The sequence below is a fragment of the Scomber scombrus genome, chromosome 14 (genome assembly GCF_963691925.1).
Source record: "Scomber scombrus chromosome 14, fScoSco1.1, whole genome shotgun sequence".
Classification (NCBI taxonomy): domain Eukaryota; kingdom Metazoa; phylum Chordata; class Actinopteri; order Scombriformes; family Scombridae; genus Scomber; species Scomber scombrus.
Genome location: NC_084983.1, coordinates 765,764 through 787,698, shown reverse-complemented (window position 1 = coordinate 787,698; position 21,935 = coordinate 765,764). Strand labels below are relative to the sequence as shown.

The window sequence follows — 21,935 nt, the reverse complement described above, 5'->3', positions numbered from 1 at the left end:
AAGCATACAGAAACATCCTTGGCCATGGACGATGTGCGAATGCGTCCACTCCCAACGGAGGATTGTCTCGTGCGCTCAGACTGAACCACAGGACGCACTGTGCGTTCCAGCGTGCAGCAAACAGATCCACTTCGGCTCTGCCGAATCTGCACCAAACCTGGGAAACCAGCTCGGGATGGAGGCTCTAGTCCCCTTGGCGGGGCCCTCCCCTCGACATTATGTCCGCACCTCTGTTGAGTTCGCCTGGTATATACGCTGCTCTGATGGACAGACAGTGTGCGTGTGTCCAGCATAAGAGCAGTCTCACTATGTCTAGCAGCTGAGCGGATCGAACACCCCCTTGACGATTTATGTAAACTGCTGTAGACAGGATGCAGGGATTCCCCCAGTAATCCAAATCGGGGCCCACGGAGGGAGGAACGGAGATCATTCTTCTCCGTTGACGCACGGGGTCCATGAACCATCTCTGTAAGCGGCACATTTGGAGGAGACCCAGAGTAATGACCACGTGAGCCGCTGACATCATCCCCAGCAACCGCATGAGAGACAGCGCTGTCACCACCCTGTGAGGCGCGACACGCTGCAACAGGGCTGTCAGAGCAGCCACTTGTTGCTGTGATAACGGTGCTTTCATGCTGGCAGAGTCCAATTCCACCCCCAGATATGTGATGGACTGGGAGGGGAAGAGAGAATTTTTCTTCCAGTTTATCGTGAAGCCCAGATTTGACAGATGTGACAACAATTCTGTCGTTTGCACCAGAGCTTCTTCCTCGGAGCGAGCTTACAAAAGGGGATCGTCCAAGTAAAAAAGCACTTTTCGAGAGAGTGCGAGGGGCCAGGGAATAACTGAACGGCAGGCAGTTGTACTGGTATTGAATCCCCTGAAACGAAAAGCGCAGGAACTGCTTGTGCTTCGGAATGATGGGAACGTGAAAATATGCGTCTTTCAGATCCACTGACACACAGTAATCTCAGAGACGCACACACTCCAGCACTCTCTTTATTGTCAGCATGTGGAAAGGTCTGACCATTATTGATCTGTTGAACAGGGACAGATCTAGGATGGGTCTCATCCCCCCTGTTTTCTTGGGAACCAGAAAGTAACGGGAGTAAAATCCCCGGTTTTCCTCTCCGCGGGGGACTTTGGAGATTGCATTTTTCGCCAGAAGTTCCTGCAACTCTGACTGAAGAGCTAAACGCTGGTCCTGCGATGACAGGACCGTCTCCACAATCCCGTTGAAACGGGGAGGCGGAGAGGCAAATTGCAGGGTGTAACCCCTGCTTATCAGCTTGCTCATCCAGCTGTCCATCACGCAAACGCGCAAACTTCCTCCGACGCGGCTTTCATGGATTCAACAATGGCTCGAAAACTAGGCCCGAACCATCCGTCCGGATGGATCGGAGCCTCGAGGAGCTCACGTCTCGATGCCTCGGGGATACGAGTCTGGTCCAGCCAGAGGCGACGATGCTGCATAGTCGCCCAGGCAGCCTGCCGGGCCATGCAGCGGGTGTGGAGGTCGAAGCTGAGGACGCGGCCATTCGAGCAGGATGGACACGGCCTGTCGTCCGGAGGCTACCGTCGCCACCGACATGGTGAGTTATCCTTTTTTGTTCTTTAATTACTGTATAATTTCGAGTTCTCAAGACTTGCAGCTTGGTGGCTGAAAGAGGCCTGCGCAGGTGCGCGAGGGATAAACCCAACAGCGATAGCTCTTTGAGGGCGTAGCCTATACAATATAGAACAAGGTTACAGTGGGCTAAAGAAAAGCAATCATGGACTGTGGATGACTGGATGAAAGTGATATTCAGTGATGAATCACGACTCTGCATTGGGCAAGGTGATGATGCTGGAACTTTTGTTTGGTGCCGTTCCAATGAAATTTATGAAAACGACTTGCCATAGGGCAAAAGATGTGAAAAATTACCTTAAAGAAAGACATATATCTAAGACATCTATCTCTAATCATCTTATTTTTAGGAAGTATTTTATTTAATATTCATGTACACATCGTCACATGTTAGTCTTATAATCAATGACTCCAATATGTATAATATGTAAAATAGTGTTAAATAAAAGTGTTAAAATAGTGTAAAATGTTAATCTAGTAAGCAGGATATTAGATGAGAGGACATATGTGTTCAACAGCTTTCTGTTGGGGGTTTAAATTACTACATGTTGAAATAGCCACTGAATTAATATTTACTTTGTTTAATAACCTACGTCAACTATGAATAAAATCAAAGCGAGGTACAATCATAGCCCAGCAAAATGTGCCTTACTTTTCTGAATTATGTTTTTTTATTTTATTTTTAGCTGCTTCCAAATACATTACACCACTTTTTCACCTGTATGCTACAATTTTAAGTGAGGTAAGTTAAGTCAGTGGAGTAGTGAATTAAAACAAAAGCATTGACTCGGGCAGCAGTTTTCTCCCATGCCGCTTCTCTCCCCTTAGCGTCTGCAGCGGTGTTACTTTTTGTGAAATATATGTTCATATTAACCACAGGCCTGCAGGGGGAGCTCCAGTTACAGGGAGGTGACGTAACTTGATCTTTTTTTCTCAGTAGTTACCATGGTGAATCAAGGTATCGGGGCTCCATTGATGATGGCTTTGTATAGTGGTCGCGCACGCGCCAAACTCAAGGTTAACATACTCAGAGTTGATTGAACTAATTCAGATCAGCTGTTCTGGAACCGGATACTCAGAGTTTCCCATCTCAGAGTAAGTCAACTCAGAGTTCAGGGTTAGACTCAGAGTTAGTTGAACCTCCTACCTGGAATACCCCCCTGGCTAAGAACTAGCTACTGCTGGTATTATTTAAAAGGTCTATGTTTTCTTCCCTGAGAGTTGTCCCATTCAGATATGCAGCGTATAACTATCTTTTTATACAGTGAAACAAAATTCATATTTGTATAGCAAAAGATGTAAAAAGATGATGGCTCACCAGCTGCCTTGGTGGGACTGTAGATTATGTCCTTGCTGTCTTGTTTCAGTGGCTGGCAGGCAGGTGTATGTCAATATTCAATCCATAACTTCACTTAATGGGATGAGACAATCCCATATAGCCAAGGAGTTACATCAGCACTTCTGAGCCAGGTCCTCCCTCATTGGCCAGCCGTGCTTTGGACGGACGGACCGACACACACACACACACACACAGGTTGAACTTTACTCCAGTGAGGCCCCCAACAAAATCAATCTGCTGTAATTTCTCTATAGACCTGGTGGGAGCTGTAGCTGGGAGGATGGAGACATGAGGCATGAGGAGAAGAAATACAGAGTGGGAGAGATGTGTTTACTGTGTACTGTTGTTGTTGTTTATTGTAAATACTGTGTCCATTTAGTTTGGAACTACATGATAAGATAATAATATGAGCTTTATATGACAGGATAATTATTGCTGATATTTAGATGATTTATAAAAAATAAAAAAAATAAAAAAAGCAGTTACAGTTGTCACAATATCACATTTGGTTCTGATTCACAACTTTTTTTTTTTTTTTAATTAAATTTTATAGTGCAATACAACAAAACATACAAACAGACCATAAGACACAGCACAGGACAGCGGGGAGAACAACACTTGAACAGGACCGAAAAAAGAGGGGAAACAACCAGTAAGTCTTTTGTGGAGAGAGAAAGCACAGAAATAAGACAAGAATAAAGCATGGAAGAAGAAAATAAATTAGAAATAAATACAAAATAAATAAATAAATATATATATATATATATATATATATATATATATATATATACGCAATGTCATAAAATATGTCGAAATATAATAGTAATATAAAGAGTATAGATATATACATACACACACAAACATATATATACATATACATATATACATGCCCACATACACACATACACCCTAAGAAAAAATAAATTAGAGAAAAGAAAAAAAACGAAAGTTGAAAAGAACACGTACACACATAATATAACAATAATAACCGCAATCAAATGGTTGCGTTTATTTATTATTTATATTTATAAGGTAAGATGAGCAGGACCCATACAGAGAGCCCGGGATGTACGCAGAGCCCCCCAGCTCCGGCCCCCAGAGGAAGTCAGTCCGGACCCCCAGCAGGAGGCAGACAGACCCGATCGGTGAAGCCCACCCCCCATTATTTTATTTTATTTTTTCCCCTTTTGGTTGGAGGGATCTCTAGTAGTGAGCTGTGCCCAGGCCCTCAGTAGGGCACTGGTCAACCAAATTGCCTCGTCCCATTTTGGGCCACCCCCAGACCACCCAGGAGGGGATCAGCCCAACTAGGAGTGACACTCCCAATCTCCGAGAAGTTTCCCATCGTTTATTTATTATTTATATTTATATTTTTCCTTTCCATCCAAATAGAAGAGGGCGGTAGGCCCTGCCAACCGCGCCACCACCCACCCCACAGGGGCCCCGGCCATGCCCCCCAGGCCTTTATATTTGTGAGTGCAGCAACATGATATTTGTCTCATGTGTCATTTCTGTTCAGTGGCTGCAGCCTGTTGCAGTGCAGGAGGTCTGGGCATGTTACAGAGACATATTTTGATAAACTGGTGTTGCAATGTCCGTTGGGTTGTGTATTGGAACTGTTCATTTATTTGCCTGAACTTCCAGGCTATAAAATATATAACAAATAATTGTATTCAAATGAATCAGACAATCAGATGTCTGTCACTTATACCATTTTTATTTATTTACTTTATATTGAAATCGTTTTACTTTTGTATTTACACTTCCTTCTCTAATATTTTATTTATGAACTGGAATGTCTGGTTGGTTGTATATTCTCTTTTGTGTGTTCTGTCCAACAAAGAATAAATAATTAGAATTTTGAAAAAAAATACACAAAAAAAACAAAACAGAAAACTGCTCATTCTTTATATTAAGTATCCATTTCTTTCTAGCCCTTTGAGTGAAAATATAAGTAAGTGAACATGTTATGTATAATTGTTAGAATGTATATTGTTAATTATTGTGACATATTTGCAACGTTTGAGTCATTTTGTTGGCACCTGTGACCGTTGATGCAGTATAACGGTACATTTCAGGCTTAGAGCGACCGTTGAATTGATCGTTGATGTAATATACTGTTTTGTTTAGTTTGAATTCAATGTCTAATTTACCTCATTACTTACCTGAAAAGTTCTGTCATATTCAGTATTTACATCATTTGAATCATACGTACCCGTGAATACTTACATGTAGATCTACAAATATTAGATTGGTCCTCCGAGCCGTGATAAGCTAACTTGTACATATGACAAGCTATTCTGTATTGTTTATTAACAAATGCTTTTCTGTATTTTTATATGTCCATTTCAGTTTCACACTTTCTTGTATTAAATCCTGATCAACTACAACACCTGCATGTTCCTTGGAGGATGTGATACAAAGGAGAGTTTAGCTGGCTGTGAATCAGAGTCACATTGGGTGCAACAGTACAGGTCGTCTATTTACATAATATGAAACCTAGATTCTCCAGTGATTTGAATATACAGTAGGATCTTCTTCATCCTAACGTCAAACAGACATTGGTACAAACTGTGATGCTCATTGGTGAATGTATCACAAATCATGACTAACTATTTTAAATGTCTTCTTTTTTTAAATATATGAATCCATTTAAAAAATAATCATGACCTCAAATGGCAAGAACAGATTTATTTCCCTCCAGTGCCCAGACACCCCCCTTACAGTGTCACAAGGGGCATCGCGTTTGGTCTGAACGTAGCTTCAGTATGTGACACAGAGAGGAGAGGAGGCACCACTGAAGGAAAAGACATTTATTGAGGGGAATAGAAATGGGATGTTGAACTGGGGAAAAGGCTGAAGATGAGCTGGGGCCAGGGAAATGCTGTGAGGAGCAGAGCAGGAGCCGAGCAGGTCTAGAAAAGAATCCAGCAGAGTGCCGAGCAGATCAGGGTCCAGGTATGAGGAGCAGGCTACAGGATGAAAGGCATGGAGGTTTCTGGAGAAAAGAATAAATACAGACCCATTATTAGTCTCATGCCATTGTTACTGGATAACCATATAAGATACAGTAATGTGCAATGTAAAACATTCATATAAAGTTAGATTGTAACAACTGTGTGGAGCAAATATATAATTTATTTTTGTTTTGGAAATCACCAGAGGCCTGTACTACGAAGCTGGATTTTCTCTTATGGAGGTAACTTCAGGGTTAACTCTGGGTTTTCCGTCCTACGACGCTGGTTCACTTCTTACCGGGGTAAATCACCATGGCAACTTATGCTGAACGACTAACCTGCTCAGGAGCAGGTTATGTTCTGGATAAGAGATCAACAAGTATAAAAGCACCACCTCCTGACCAATCATAGAAGATCCTGTCGACATTGGTGCAGGATCGTGAGAGGTTAAAACTATCTGAAAGGTAGGCTACAGATTTACAAGCAACATTAAGTTAGTTTAATAATCAACCTTCATTTGACATTAAATACAAACCTATTATGCGTTTCAACCATTTGAGTGAATGATGTCAAACCAACTGTATAACATACAGACTAATATCACCCATGTGCCTCAAGTCTTATTTTTCAAATATATCTTTTCGTCAATTTTTTAACAATTAAAATAAATAAATAACCTTACCACCATACACACATATATATATATATACATATATATACATATACATATATATACATATATATACATATATACATATACATATATATACATATATATACATATACATATATATACATATATATATATATATATACATATATACATATACATATACACAATTTTTACAATTGAGGCATAATAAAGAAAGTTCAGTAACCTTTGAGAAGACTATCTGAATTTCTGTCTTTGAGATATATTTTGTAATATAACAAAATAATATATCCATACATATAAACTTTAAATATATTTAAATTATAAGGAATCTTTGAGTAAACTCATATCGAATTTTGACCAATCAAAATATGTTCACCCTATCTAAATAACAACATGCAGTTTTTAAAAATTATATTTTTGTATTGAGCTATTGTTTTATACAGATATACATTTCTATTGTCTAGTGTTGATTTACTGTGCGTTTTATTTTCCTCTGCAATGCCTGGATAACCTGCTGCTCTAAATCAAGATTGCCCAAATATTGTAAACAGTCTGTAAACAGTTTGAAAGCAGTAAACAAACACCAGATACACAGCGAGGACCTACACAACAGCTATGTTGTAGGTTACGTTAGTGCACTGCTAACGTGCAGAGCGTCAAACAGCTGTAGGTATAAACTTTGCTACTTTACAGATAACATCACAACAACAACATATCCTGATTAACTAGACAGTGAGCTGAATGTCAGCAGGTAACGGTACAGTTTATGTGAAGCAGCGCTGATGTTACTCACCTGTCTTGTACAGCAGCGTCCGCCTTCACTCTCCAGTGTTACAAATCAACTGGTTTCCACGTTAACTGGTTACCTTTGTTTATTAACGTTGGGCCGCCGTCACTGCGACTGCAGATGTTCCAAACGTAGCTGACCTTACGAATGCATGAATGTACTTCCATAAATATCTGATGACCGCTCGCTCCACCTGGTTAATCCAAGCATGATGCTTCATGTTGTGAAGTACAATTGTGGGATCCGAAATACTGAGGGGTATTCCAGAAAGTTAACTCTGAGATGAGAGACTCCGTTTTATCCGTTCCAGAAAGAGAGGTAACTTAAACTCTGAGTCAGTCACCATGGTAACTGACTGTGAACATAACCTGCTCGCTGGCAGTTTCTACCTGTCTCCTCCCATTTGAAGCAAACTGCTGAGACATGGGTTGTACATACATCCACAATCCGATAGATATCGAAGCAGAAATAATCCGCAATGCCTTACGTCGGGAGAGGATTGTCAGACCTCGATTGGATGTGCTGTCATAACCCGAAGAATATCTGTTGGAACGGTATCGATTTTCATCAACCTCCATCATTTACCTCAATAACATACTCCTGCCATACATATGCAATCTCACACACCGCGGACGTTCGCTCACATCAGAGCAAATATTGTGCATCGCGCTGCGTTTCTACGCTAATGGAAACTTCCTGTACAATATTGGCGACGCAGAACACGTCGGCAAGGCAACGGTGTGTAGGTGTGTAGAGCAGTCAGGAATGTCACCCTCGCACTTAAACGCCTGTTGTCTCTCATGGTAGTGTTCCCTGGGCACAAACCTATAGGAAATATCAAAGAAGAATTCCACAGGATTGCGGGTAACTGATGTAGAAATAATATATTAGATCATTTTCAAGTATGATAGACATTCTGCTGCAACCTCAGACGGGGGTCAGTACAGTAGCCTAATTAGTTGTAATTTTGCAGGGCTGCCAAATGTGATAGGATGTATAGATGGAACACACATTCCTATCACTGCTCCTGCAGAGAATGAAGGGGACTATGTGAACAGGAAATCCTGTCATAGTATCAATGTCCAGGTATATTACCTACCATCTTAAGAATGATAAAGTCCACATCCCAATATACTGCAACTCATGTCATTCTCTGCACTGTCAAGATCATATGTGATGCAGCCAACCTCATCACCAATGTGGAAGCCAAGTGGCCTGGCTCTGTACATGATGCTCGGGTCTATCGAAAGTCTAGCCTGAGCAACAAATTTGCACGTGGTAAGGAACCTAAAGCTTTGTATAAATGTCACCCTTTGTCTCCCTCTTTACAACACACTGAAATGTGTCCACTGTAATTACAGAAGAGTTTGATGGCTACCTACTGGGGGATAGAGGCTACCCATGCCAGCCCTCTCTGTTGACCCCTTAGCCTGACCCTGAGCCTGGGCCCCAACAACATTTTAATGTGGCCCACTGCAGGACTAGAGCCCGGGTTGAGATGACCATAGGCATACTCAAATCCCGGTTCCAGTGCCTGCGTAAGCTCAGGGTGACCCCAGAGAGGGCATGTGACATCATTGTGGCATGTGTTGTTCTCCATAATATTGCCACTATAAGAGGAGAGCAAACACCCTGCCATACAGAGCCATGACACTGATGATGACCATCCCATCCACCCTGCAGATGTCCAGGATGGAAGGACTGTGAGAGACTTAATTTGTCGGAACTATTTTTGAATGTCCATGACCGTCAAATAAAGACACATAAATCACATTTGATTTGGGCTTCTTTTATTCCCTAAAAGTACAAAAGCAACAGTTACCTGTGACAATGCACCCACCTCAACTGGTGTTCCAGTAAAAGTATTTCTAGATCAGTCTTCCTGATTTTGCGATCTAGATAGACCATTTCCTTCTCAGTCTTTGCAATGGTTTTCAATAAGTGTATTTTGTACAGGTCCTTTACTGGTAACTGGGAAACATATGGATGACATTTAAAATCCTACATTTCTACATGCAGAATTAACATGGCATTTACTGTTAATCTCACTGTGTTTAGTTGTGCAGTGGAGGTTGAAGGACCCTCCTCCTCATGATGGCCAGCCATGCTCTGGTAAAGGACAAAAATCTGGTAAAGGAAAAAAAACTCCCAATTCCACCCAAGAATGTGAATGGGTAGAGAACTGCCAGTAGCTGTACATAATATTAAGACACTTCTTGAGGCCTCTCTTGATCCCTCTCTGTGGCAGCAGACAATGTTTCATCCTCCTCCTCCTGTAATGCGGGACAAGATTCTGTTTCAGAATACTTAAAACTACCATATGGAGGCACAATATGAGTATGGAGTACTTACAACTGCAGGGAGTTCCATTATTGGAGTAGCTGGAGGCTCAATTAAGCAGATGACACCATCTGCAACTGTTGGGTATAGATACATATCTATCTATAGATATTTATCTATCTGTACACACACATCTGATGAAGGCACTCATGTCCTGGGGGGTGTCAGGCTCAGAGGAGCTTCCTCCAGAGATGCCTTCAGCCACTGGCCTGTCACAGTTTTGGCTCAGGGCCAGTTCCTCAGCCACTGTCAGGGGTGGTGGTGGTGGCCCTCCACCCGTTTTGCGGGCCTCTGCCTTCTTCCTGTTGGCTGAGTAGAACTCAAATGTTAATCTCATTTTAAAAATTAGTATTTTATTGAGTGTTCATTTACACATTGTCACATTTTAGTCTACATATTAATGTGTCTCCAATATGGATAAAATAGAAGTGTGTTGCAATTGTGTAACATATTAATATACTAAGCAGGATATTGAGAAACATGTATTAACAGCATTCTGTTTAAGGTTTAAATTACTACTTGAAGTAGCCACTGAATGAATATTTATTTTGTTTAATAGCTTACATCAATTATGAATAAAATCAAAGTGAGATACAATCATGGCCCAGCATAATATGCCTTACCTTTCTGAAATATGTTTTTATATTTCATTCTTAGCTGCTTCCAATTGCGTTTTTCCCCCGTTGGATTGCACCTAATTGGAAATCAGATTTTATTCAATACACAACTTTTTCACCTGTATGCTACGATCTTAAGTGCGGTTAAATGTTAAGTCAGTGGAGTGGTGCATTAAAACTTACGCATTGACTCGGGCAGCAATTTTCTCCCATGCCGCTTCTCTCTCCTTCGCTGCTGCAGCGGTGTTACTCCTTCTGCGGAATATATGTTCATACTCACTATACGCCTGCAGGAGAACCTCGAGTTCTACTGGGGTGAAGAAACATGAACGCTTTCTGTCTGTTGCCATGGTGACTTCGAGGTATTGGGGCTCCATTGATGATGGCTTTTTATAGTAGTCGTGCACGCGCCAAACTCAAAGTTAACATACTCAGAGTTGATTTACCTAATTCAGATCAGCTGTTCTGGAACCGGATACTCAGAGTTTCCCTTCTCAGAGTAAGTCAACTCTGAGTTCAGGGTTAGATTCAGAGTTTGTTGAACCTCCTACCTGGAATACCCCCCAGGTCACCATATTGTGTAGTCATCTCCAAAAAAATAAATAAATAAATAAAAAACTCACCGACACAGGATTTGATACAGAGTGTGTCACCAACTGTAAAACCATTACAGCGTAGTGTTTAACCATTACGCCACGCAATTACACCCATCAGTTGTCACAAGGTGATATAACTACTGTAGAAGTAAAACTGACGTGTGCACAGCCACGATTTTCAACAACCTCGGCAAACAGACAAACAGCATTCACAGTGCAGGGTGGAAAAAGTATGTGAACCTTTGGATTTAATAACTGGTTGACTCTCCTTTGGCAGCTATTACCTCAACCAAACGTTTCCTGTAGTTGCAGATCAGACCTGCACAACGGTCAGGAGGAATTTTGGACCATTCCTCTTTACAAAACTGTTTCAGTTCAGCAATATTTTTGGGATGTTTGGTGTGAATTGCTCTCTTGAGGTCATGCCACAGCATCTCAATTGGGTTGAGGTCAGGACTCTGACTGGGCCACTCCAGAAGGCGGATTTTCTTCTGTTGAAGCCATTCTGTCTTTGATTTACTTTTATGCTTTGGGTCGTTGTCCTGTTGCATCACCCATCCTCTATCGAGCTTCAGTTGGTGGACAGATGGTCTTAAGTTTTCCTGCAAAATGTTTTGATACAATTGGGAATTCATTTTTCCGTTGATGACAGCAATCCGTCCAGGCCCTTACGCAGCAAAGCAGCCCCAAACCATGATGCCCCTTCCACCATATTTCACAGTTGGGATGAGGTTTTGATGTTGGTGTGCTGTGCCTTTTTTTCTCCACACATAGCGTTGTGTGTTCCTTCCAAACAACTCAATTTTGGTTTCATCTGTCCACAGAATATTTTGCCAGTAGTGCTGTGGAACATCCAGTTGCTCTTTTGCAAACTTCAAACGTGCAGCAATGTTTTTCTTTGACAGCAGTGGCTTCCTCCGTGGTGTCCTCCCATGAACTCCATTCTTGTTTAATGTTTTAGCTATTGTAGATTTGTCATCAAAAATGTTAGCATGTGCCAGAGATCTTTGTAAGTCTTTAGCTGACACTCTAGGATTCTTTTTCACCTCATTGAGCATTCTGCGCTGTGCTCTTGCGGTCATCTTTACAGGACGACCACGCCTAGGGAGAGGAGCAACAGTGCTAACTTTCTCCATTTGTAGACAATCTGTCTTACCGTAGACACATGAACATCAAGGCTTTTAGAGATACTTTTGTAACCCTTTCCAGCTTCATGTAAGTCAACAATTCTTGATCGTAGGTCTTCTGAGAGCTCTTTTGTGCGAGGCATGGTTCAGATCAGGCAAAGCTTCTTGAGAACAGCTAACTGTTTTTATAGGGCAGGGCAGCTTTAACCAACACCTGCAATCTCTTCACATTGATTGGACTCCAGGTTGGCTGACTCCTGGCTCCAATTAGCTCTTGTAGAAGTCATTAGCAACTGTATATCTATATATCTATATCTATCTATCTATCTATCTATGTATATCTATATATATATATATCTATCTATATATACTGTATATCTATATATAAATAATGTAGTCATATATTGTTTCTTCATTTTTAAACTTATTAAAAAAGCTGAGTAGTACTTTTACTGCCACTATCTGCTCCTGCATCTCTATCATATATTAGTGTAGTATATATTAGGGATGTCAGATATTATCGGCCCTCCAATATTATCGGCCGATATTCACTCAAAAATGTAATATCGGGAAATATTGGTATTTGGTTTTTATAACCGATATTTGTTCTGTAGGCTTCAGCATTTCCGAGCCTGCATGAACGCAGCATGGGACGTTTACCGGCGCGCTTGATGACGTATAACAACAACACGCTAGACTCGTGGGTCTCTAACTGTGGCTAACAAGTTCATAGCGTCCACCGCCATGTACACGAACTCCTCGTTGTCATTTTCTCTGTTATGCTTTCGGCGAGTCGCCCCTGTGACGTCACCGTCAGAGTCCGGTGGGTCCTATCTGGGTCCTACTCTGCTATGGAAACACAACAGCTGAGAGGACCGAGTGAGAGGACGTTCCTATGAAAGGTCCCGCCTCCAGAAACGGGGCTTATGTCTGTGGTTTGGAACTATTTCCAAAGTGTGTCCTACGGATAGTAAATTTGTAATTTGCAATGACTGCAAAGCAGCATAATAAATATGACAGTGCCATACAGTGTTGTTTTCGTCAACGATGACGAAATCATTTCTTTGACGCCACTTTTTTTCATGACGATAACGAGACGGTGACGAGATAAACATAGCTCTCTGATGACGAAAACATGACGAGACGTGTGTGAGTTTTCGTTGACGAGACGAGAATGGACGAAAATGTTAGTGGGTGATGTGACGTTTAAAATGCATGACATTTCTCCTTATTGTGTGTGTCAATTAAAACCTAAAAAGTATCTGCTGCTGCCTACAGTCTATCCTTGTTTGGTCACGCCCACCACCTGGCGTGCAGCGCACAACGTGCTCAACACGTCACACTGTTGTTACTCATCAGACAATGGACCATGATGGCGGCGGCAGTTTCAACACAGGGGCTCGGTGGTCGCAAACGTAGAGACGACATATGGGTGTATTTTAAATATAACCCAGCAGATAATCAAACAGAGTGTATTGTGAAGGAAGACGGTGACAAATGTGGCCACAAAGTAGGCGGAAAAAATACGACCAACCTTAAGCGGCACCTTAAGGCTCGCCACAAGGATATTTTTTCGAAGGTAAGTTACAAATGCTGTTAAAATAATCGATAAATTTCATAGTAAGCTTATACATTAGTACGTTTTCCACATAGTCCTGGCGCAAATGGGCTGCTAACTTCAGGCTAAAGTTAGCTTTTGTTACGCTAACGTCAATTCATTATGTGTGTGTTACTTTAGCAGCATGTTTAGCCATGTTTACATTCAGTGACGGTGTGGTTATCTCTTTGTGTGTACGCTCTGTCAGCACGTAACTTGATATGTTAAACAGGTCGAGTTACTGTTATACGTAGAGTCTGCTAGCTTTAGCCTAAAAGCCCTAACCAGGACACACACAACAGTACAGAATGAAAGATCAGAAAGCTTTAGTACAGGGTCAGTTAATAAGCTACGTATTTTTGTTCTGCTTGTTTGACACGGTAGCATTTTGAGTATTTTTATGGTATACATTTGATTGTTTTGTATTCACCTGTAAATCTTTACAGGAGGAGTACGTTGTATACAGAGATAGAGTAATTGTATCCCTTCTTTGTTTTTTCCTCAACCAGATCCCAGAGACCAGGGGGTATTCCAGGTAGGAGGTTCAACTAACTCTGAGTCTAACCCAGAACTCTGAGTTGACTTACTCTGAGATGGGAAACTCTGAGTATCCGGTTCCAGAACAGCTGATCTGAATTAGTTCAATCAACTCTGAGTATGTTAACCTTGAGTTTAGCGCGTGCGCGACCGCACAGTAAAATCGCCAGTGTGAATATAACACTTAAAGAGTCAATTTCAACTCTACCTCAGTGAACATATGGTCCCTATCTACAGAGTGTAAAATGTACACTGAACATAGAGTTACATTTCCAGTCAATTTGACTCTGGCAAGAGTTAATATTTTACACTACACTACACTGAAAAGTGTCAATCACATTTAACACTATGTGATAAATAACACCCATAAAGTTATTCACATTTGAAACTGAAGAGTTAAGTGTTAAAAAATAACATTTCTTCCAGTCTTAAGCCTACTTAACACTACATGTTGAAGAAATGACTCTAAAGAGTGTTGATTTTTAACTAACTCCTGCCAGTGTTACACATAATCAAATCTTTTATAGCTCACTGTGTAGAGATATAACACAAAACCTAAAATGTTTGCAGGGGGAAAAACACAAACACAATTATATCCATACATTAATACCAATTTATTGATATTAAACAATTACATTAAAAGTAAACATAAAAAAGCATGTAAAAGCTCCCTTTAACACACACTCCATAGTAAAATTGTATTTTCAGTTAGAAAAATGGAGTAAATCTCTCAAAACACATGTTAAAATGTAAAATCCTGACATTTATAACCTTGAAAACATTTAAAGTGCATTTCACAAGCAACACAGAATCATTACAGATGACAGAAAAATAGCTAAGGTTGGATAACAATAACAATTTAACTACTGCTTTAAGCAGTAAGCAGGACGACCTCAGCCAGACAACAACAAAACACTGGTTAAGGCTGCATCATATGGCAATATGGTACTACAAACAGTGAAGAATCTGTTGGCCCATATGACATTTGAATATCCATTGGCTTAAAATAGACCAACTCTTGAACACTGACCACCTTAAGTGCCTGGGATGGCTTTAACAAAACTTTAAAGGCATGATAATGTTCATCAAAACAAATATTTTCCACACCAGAGCCTGCAAGTATAACTTTCTCATCTTTCACAATAATGGTACTGATTTTACAAAATACTGGCATCTCCTCATTAATCTCAACACACACTACCAAGCCAGGGCGATACTCAGTACCATAATGCTTCACCCATTTCACCAACAGAACATTATCAGATATCGCTACATTTAGTTTGCCTGCAATTTCTGGACTTTCTTGCAAATCTGTAATGGGTATCATCTTTCCTGGACCAATAGTTACTCTGCTCAGGCTGAAAGATTCCCAATGCAAAGCCATGTATTTTTGATGTTTTTTAGCCAAAGTCTTGGTGATGTTTTTTTAAACTTTTCAGTTGAGTTTTGAAAAAGTTATGCTTTGCCTCATAACTCATACACCACATGTGCAGCAGTGGTCCTATATTCCTTATTCATCAAGCATAATGAGTCATGAAATGATGCTTAGGCAAAAGATTTCTAGAGGGAAACAGGCGCTTAAAAAGCTGATGATGGTCAACAATAATGTGCTTCAGAAAGATGGTCATACCATTTGTTAGGATGGGTGAAAAAACAATATTTACTATCTGCAGCAGTAACAATAACAGATACCAGTACTCATTGCCTATCTGCACTAGATCACCAAATATCAATGGCATGTTTCGCAGTAAACACCAAGACTGAATGGCATTCAGGCCCAAATCATTGCTTCCATCAAAGAACTTGACTGCAGGGGGACGATTTCTCCTCTCAGTGTACCCATAGTTGAATGACTCTATTCTACCAGCCAGTTCTTTTGCAGTTAAGAAGTTTTCCTGCAAATACTCCAATACAAGTTTTACTTCCAACTGTGCAACACCCTCTAGAATGTCATGCATGATATCAACAGAGAAGTTATCAGTTGTGTTGAAATATTGCAGAGAGTTTAACAAACATGATCGCTTCACACCATATACATGAGGAAGCTGTGGATTTGTTTGTACAGCATGACAATGTTCTGCAAGCATGTCTTTAACCAAACAGTCCATGTATGCCAAGGTTATCGGCAGTAACCTGCACAATACTGCCACGACCTGGACTTTTGAACATGGGAACTTTGATCCCATCATTTTCAAGCACTTTCAAGTCATTTACGATTGGCTCAAGGTGGCGTCAAAACCATAAGTTTTAATGTCCTGGGCATGAAAAAGTGCACACAAATGTATGTTGATTAAAGAAGAATTTAACTTTGGTGGAAAATTTCTAAGTGGAAAATATATACCCCCTAATTTATGTACACCTTTTTTGGATCCTAATGGATTAGCAGTCTGAAACTCATCAAAAAACAGTTGAATTTGTAATGCATTCCTTTGTTGAGAAAAAAGAGGATGTTTCTTTATATATAGCCCATCATTTATATCAAAATAAACACCATCTTTGTGAGTATGGTTTGACATAATACAAATCACTAAGGTTTGGATTACTTAGAATAGACTGTAATGTTTCTAGAATTGGAACATAAGCACATTTGTCAGTTACAACTACTTGGTCATAAGTTCCAGTGCTCCTGTTTCTTCTATTTTCGAATCTGACACCAAGTACTTTTTCAATAGGTTCAACAGTTCTCCATTTTTGTCCAAAATATGCATTACGTTTTGATTCAGTGTTCAATGCAGTAAAAGGGTTTTCAAGTGCTTTAAAGGTTTGTTCAATTTTAGCTTTCACATCTGTATCCTGAGAAGATAAAAATGTCAAAGCTGCATCTTTAGTTTGACTTTGTACCTCCATTATAATTTCTTCCATGGATGATATTAAATGGTTTAAAGTGGACTGACCTACACCAGCAACTTGAAGCTGCGCAACAGCAGATGCACACATGTCACGAGCACTAGTGTTGGTTGGGGGCAGAACTTTAGAGCTACTGGCTGCTCCTTCAAAATGTTGTGATGTAGTATCATCTACAGTATCATAGCTTTCAACAGCGTTATCACTTTCAGCTTCAGTCTCAATGTTCTCATGTTTTGAGTTTAAATGTTTCCTGAAACCTGAGAAGGTACTAAAAACATGACAACATCCTGCCTGAGCACATTATAGGCGAAGTGATTTACCTGGATATAAACCACGAATCAACCGCATATGCCTCACAAGGTCATTGGTTGACACAAAATGAGAGTGGCAAACAAAACAAATCAGGGCCATGCTGTCAGATAAGACTGAGTTAAATGAGAAAAATCACTGACAATACTAATGCAGGAAATTTGAGAGAAAAGTGACAAATATGTTTCTCACCTTGCAAGTCATGTATTAACTAGTGCAGCAGCCTGGCCCTGATCTCAGCAACACGTGGGCTCTCCTGGACTTGACCAATATCTATGTTGTAAATCGTTGTCTGTATGAAGGTGTACATGTTGTGGAGCATCTGATTGTACCTGGTACCAAATACAAAGTGTGCCTTAAACAGTTCATCAAAAGCTCCCAGGGAACTGGTGGTTGACTTGCATGGTATGGCCTGCTTGTCCACAATAATAAAGGATTCATGGACAGCACTCCTCTTCATCCCCACAGCAAGAAGATGCGGTTGCATGATGCTTTTGATTGCATCAACATGTTCTTGAATACTTGTTCCAGTCTGAGGATAGAGAATAGATCAAAGTAAAAAGTTTAGATCACATTTTAAAACAGTCATTATTTTGTGATGATAATTGTAAAGACTAATATTTTTGTCAGAGAAATAATTGATGTGTTGCTCTGAAGCCAAACTTGTAAATGGGATTAAACTCCATCTTCCAATGTCCAATTTTTTTTGAGAGACTAAAGGATCATAATTTATAGATTTCAGTTGAGATAGATCTTGAGGCAAATATTTCATAGATTTGATTCCCAATTGAATTTGAAATTTTCTCTAATTGTTTGGTCTGGCGCATAGTTAAAAGTGATCATACATCATACACAGTGAACTGTCAGTGTGATCTTTAGTAGAGACAAAAGCTTTGCAGTAAGATGTGAATCATCTCCACATGTTGGTGCTTTTGACATCAGGTCATTCATTAGCATTATGCAGTGTCATTCATATGCACAGGCACACATACGTATATACACATCAAAGGCTCCCTGAGAGGGTGAAAACCTACTGATGCCAAACAATGCTTTCTTAGAGGCAGGTTGTCTCCTGATTCCCTCCATTAGAGCCGCAGTGCCTCGTCCCTCCCCATAATCATCGCTCTTAATCAAAGTAATCAAATACACCAAGCAGGGCCATGGCTCTGTCAAGTGCACTGCAGAGACGATCAGCTTGCTGCTGTACTGCACCACAGAGGTCACAGGCCTGTGTGTCGTGCTTGCTGCAGAGGTGAAATGCTCATCATGAAGCCCAGATGTTTCCTTGTGGAGTGCATCTCTTAAAATACACCTAATTACAGCTCAGTGTTATGTGTTCATTTTCATGATGAACAGCAGGTGGGAGAGCACTCTGCAGTGGTGCCTTTCACAGCAGCAGGGGAAGGGGGGCAGGACGCATGGAGGTTGTGAAGATGTGATCACAAGTGTTGCTGTAGAAAACTGTGATTGACTTTACAGTGGAAGAACAAGTGATGCACGCAAACATACTGAAACTATAATGTCAGTCACACGTTTCATATCATAAGCTTGACAAATTGATCAAACATGCTTTTTGTCTGTTTTCAATGTCAGACCTGGCTGATCATTGTCAACTAGCAGTTTAGAAACATTTGCATTAAAAACATCAGAATGCTGTACTGTATGTCATCACAACTACAACAGTCCTCTTCTCCTCCCGTTGTAGTCATGTATGCCTGCTCTTTACACTGCTTTCAGATCATTTAAATGTGTGCTGTAGGCAGAGAAACACCCTCATTGTAAAATTGAAGGTGCAATATTTTAAGTTTTTACTTCCACATGACACAAAATGATCATTATACATTATTCCCTCATGTTTACATTACCAATAATTCACTATCTGTGGCTGCTGAGACAAACACAGTTTGGGTCAAACCATGTTTTAGAGCAAAACCTCACCATCTAAACTTTTAAGACATTACAAGCTCCCAATGCACATCAGCTAAATATGGAGTCATTAATGACCAGTCTGATGTGTGTAGAGGTGTGTGTGGTCATACTGTAGCAGCTTGGTGTCATTTTTAGGTGATTTAATGAAGGTAAACACAGAATAACTGTGCGTCACAGCCCTGCACTGTGGCTGTGGATTTATCAACATGTATCATCAGTCCTGCTGCCTTCAGAAATCAAGCAGATCAGAGTGCTCTTTTCTGTCATTGGGTTCTTTTAACTGTTTTTTTTTCATTTCTGGTCAAGTTCCTCTTCTCTCTATATATTTATACATTCCTCCTAAGTTAAATTAAATGTTTTTATTCAGGTTTCTGAGCTCCTCTCTCTTATTACACCCAAATATCCATGGTGACTTCAATATCCATGTTTGTTGTCTTATGTTGTCCAATCCGTCCCATGATTTCCTGGATCATATTGAGTATTTTAATTCAAGCTAAATTCTTGGTGTCACACATTCTAAAAGGATCTGGTCCTCATCAGTGGTTTTCTCCTCACAAATGTGAACCTCATTGACTTTTATGTCTCAGATCATAAAGCCATTCTTTATAATGTTCCCTTATCTCCTCCCACTGGCCTTGTGTCATGTGTTCCTAATGCTGATTCTATCAGTACATTCTGTGAAGCTGTCTCCAATACCATAACATCAAACTCTTTTATGCAGCAACAGTGCCTAGATGCTCTGGCTAATTCCTCATAAAATCAAACAGAAAAGCTAAATCCTTCTTCAGGGCTCAATGAGCATACTCAGGCCCTCAAGAGACAATGCAGAAAAGCTGAACTCATATGGAAAGCTAAAACATTACAAATCTCCACTGACATCCTAGAAAGACTGTTGTTAAAGGAGCAAGATCATTTCTCTTGTTTGATTTGTAATCTGCAATTCCCATAAATCCAAACTTTTAATTAAGGTTACTGACTCTGTGAACAGTACCTCCACTGTATTCCCTCCTTAATACAGTAGACCATGCCATCCTTCTACAGCATGTGTATCATGTGCATATGAAACTTGGGTTGGTCTTAAAGGTTCTGCTCTCAACTTGTTCTTATCCAATAGAACCTTTTCTGTTGTTTCAAAAAAACCGTAGCACCACTTCATACCGCAGCAAGAAAATAAAAATAAGAAAGAAAAACCAATCTAAAAACAACACAACACACTATAATGTCCCCTGGTTTGTCCCAGTATAGTATCTCTGACCCACAGAGAGAGGAATAAAAATTATAATTAGACATGATAAAATGCACATTTCACTCACATCACCTAAAGATACCAGCAGTTAAAGCAGAGTTACCAATAAGGTAATATGCTTAAAAAGAGACACCACCTATATTTTAGTTATTGTGTCTTCAGTAGCTCCATGCTATTGTCTCGATGGCTGCAGCTTTCTGTTTGCATTTTTTCAGAGAGATGTTTTAGGTCTCGTTCCCCTGTCGTTGTCCACAACGTTTCGGTGCTGACACTTTGAAACAGCAAACAGATAAAGCAATAAAAGGAATAACTCACACTGCATCCAGCTAGCCAGCTCCGTTTATCATAACAGCAGCGGGAGAAGCTCCGGGTCTCAGCTCCTCCATCACCTGCTGCTGCTTTATCCTCTTTCTCTCTTCTAGTTAAAGTCTTGTGAAATTATGTTTTTGTAGAGAAATTACAAAATAATCTTCTTTAATTTCCGCGGCTCCACTTTAACGTCATCTCCTGAACCTACCGTCAGCAGGAGTTTGAGTGACAGCAGCTGACGGGAGGGCGTGAATGACGGCCTGAACATCAAGTCAACTAAGCTAATGAGCTCATTAAAAAATATAAGCCTTCTTATTCTTTGAGGATTTAAACAGGATTGTGTATGCTTTTATTTGTTCTTATCTAGATTTGTGTAATGTCATCTACAGTTATTACTCAGGCTTCCCTTGATTTCTTTCAAAATGATTAAAAATGCTGTTGCTAAGATTATCATTGGTTAAGGAGACAAGATCATATCACTCCAATTATATCCTCCTTGCATTGGCTTCCCAATCATTTTCACACTGATTTTTTAACATTTACTGTTGACCTTCAAGGCCCATAATTATATCAAAGATCTACTAACCCATCATGTGCCTGACAGACTGGTGGTGCCTTGCTGGTCATTCTCAAAGCCCAGCTGGTGACTAAGGGCTATCAAGCTTTTGCAGCCTAGGCCCCCAAGCTCTAGAATGACTTACCTGCTGAGATCATTTGCTCATTTTATCGCTGCTTTTAAATCTCTGCTTCTTTAAAAGAAAAAAAAAGCATTTAACTCTTTCATGTCATGTCTTAATTTTATCCATTTATATTGTATTAGTATATTTTATTGTTTTACTGTATATTATATTTTTGTATATTGTTATTTATAGCTATCTAAAATGTATTATTATTATCATCACACTCATCAAATAATGATACCTGTCAGACATCAGTAATTTTAGCACTTTGTCCTCACATACAGTACTTGAAGAAGCCATTCTATTCAGGTTATAAAGATTTGTTCTGTATGATGGTGGATGCAGCAGTTGACTGGAGCCCGTGGTAGTACATAAGCTAAGAAGCTGTCTCAGTCTGTCCGTTGAAGAAAAAAACAAACAAAGCTCACAAAGACT

The 21,935-nt window shown here is 40.2% G+C and overlaps 1 pseudogene; it reads left to right on the top strand.

Moving 5' to 3' along the window:
* The first annotated feature begins 7,789 nt into the window (after window positions 1-7,789).
* LOC133994312 (putative nuclease HARBI1) lies at window positions 7,790-9,017 on the top strand (annotated as a pseudogene).
* Window positions 9,018-21,935: the final 12,918 nt, after the last annotated feature.